Here is a 2,280-nt window from a genome sequence, read left to right on the forward strand (position 1 = left end):
TGATTTTGCTTTGTGATTGGAAATGCATTTAAATGCACAAGCTAAGTTATCAAAACTAGTCATATCTGTGAATAAACAATCATTGTCTGACAGGTGAATGTCCGATATGAATACCTTCATTTTGCTGCTTGGGTCTTTATACCTTTGTTTGGCAGTTACAGTAAGTGAAAATATACATGATAACCAGATTGAATGTCTTTATTATATTAATCTGTATCCAAGTCTCCTTCCAAGTTCTCCTTTGTTTTGTTATTTAGGTGGATCAAGCCATGTCAGAAAGGCCAGAAGTTTGAGCTATGAGGTAAGCTGTGTTTTATTGCACTAGCCAGGCCAAATATTGGTAGTGTTAAAAGGATTTTACTTTCAAAACTGTATTTGAAAAATATTGCTTCTCATGGCATTATATTTGGTTTTACATTTTCATTGGTGACCCCAACCCCTAACTATTAATGTTCCAGGATCTAAGTATTATACTGACAGATGGGTCAGCAGCGAGGAACCGTTGGAACCAACCCTCGTACCCCAAGCCTATGTACACCAAGCCTATGTACACCATGGATAACATCTATAACCAGTTTCCCAACAACTTGAATCCCTATTATGTAAACAGGTTCTCTGTATCTCCAACTATTGGAGTACAGCCTATCATAATCCTAGAGAGACCAGCCAGTACTCTGACCATAGTCCCTACTCCAGCACCAGCCACAGTGACCGACTGCCAGATACAAGTTGACCTCCACTCGACTGAAACAGAACGCTCATTGCAGAAAACTAAAGTCCAGTAGCTGTTATTTAGTAATGGTTCTAGTTGAAATATTGACTTGTTTCTTTTTATGTATGACTTTATTTTATCTATGGAGCTGTAATAACTAAAAGTCAGGGGTTGAACTGATCAAGCGGTTGGGATTTATTTGTATTTTTTTTCAAGGTATCCATACCTCATACATCTTTCAAATTCAGTGCTTTTAAAAGCATTATCAGTGCTGTAATTACTTTTCTCTACTACTAAATCATGTTTAACTTTTTCATACATCATTAAAGATAAGATAGACATGTGTTTTGTAACATGTTTGGCTATACTAATTGCATATTACTGTATCTTACCAACTGTAAAGAATAATCAGAGCCAACATGAAAACAAAATGTCCAACAAACTGCTCTTACATGGACAACGTTTATTCAAAAAAGTAAAGAGAATCAAGGCCAGAAAGGAATTTAGACTTAATTTACAATAAACTCCAAATGACATTGTTAAACAGTTATACACAACCTGTACATAATTCTTTTTTACCATAACATTTGCAATTAATGTCAAATAACTTAAATAGTATCTATTTAAAAGCGCAAATCTTTACTCATGAATTTGAAGAAGTCCATGAATAAGACCAGGGCAATCCGGGTTGTGGAGTTCACATTTCTTGTACAACAAATAATATGTCAGAGTAGATGACTGTTCTCTTCCAAATCATGTGTGTTCTCCTCATAGAATTCCTCATCCTAATTCTACGGTTCTCTAGCTTTATCTGGAATATACCTCAGGCATGTAGTAAGGTAATTCAAGAAGAGTTAAGAAAAACAATCCTATTAATAATATTGAGTATTCCATGTGGTACTAGTGTTATCTGCATCATTATAAATCACAAGTCTCATAAGCTATTCTACGGCTATACATTATGTATGTATGCATGTAAGGATGGTGGGCGGGGGGCAGTATTACAGGGGTTACAGACTGGTTGAGAACAGGGTTGAAAATAGGTGATTCTCCAAGTCACGATTAGGTGAGAATGGTAGCCAATTATTCTGACACTGCAGGGCAGATGAGAGAGTGAATCTCTACAACCCACTCTCCAAGGGTAGCTAGTGGGGAACCCACACCCAATATTGGCCATACATGCACCTGTCAATACATGCAGCCAATGCAAAGGAAACTGAAAGACTATCACCACAAGCAGGAGATAATATACAACAGTAAATTTAATATTATAAACTGGGTGGTTCGAGCCCTGAATGCTGATTGGCTGAAAGCCGTGGTATATCAGACCGTATACCACAGTATGACAAATACAATTTTTACTACTCTAATTAGGTTAGTAACCAGTTTATAATGGCAATAAGGCACCTTGGGGGTTTGTGGTATATGGCAAATATACCACGGCTAAGGGCTGTATTCAGGCACTCTGCTTTGCATCGTGCTTAAGAACAACCCGTAGCCTAGGTATTTTGGCCATATGCCAAACCTCCTCGTGCCTTACTACTTAATTATAAACTGGGTAGTTTGAG

Source organism: Salvelinus sp. IW2-2015, linkage group LG33, assembly GCF_002910315.2.
Source record: "Salvelinus sp. IW2-2015 linkage group LG33, ASM291031v2, whole genome shotgun sequence".
Classification (NCBI taxonomy): domain Eukaryota; kingdom Metazoa; phylum Chordata; class Actinopteri; order Salmoniformes; family Salmonidae; genus Salvelinus; species Salvelinus sp. IW2-2015.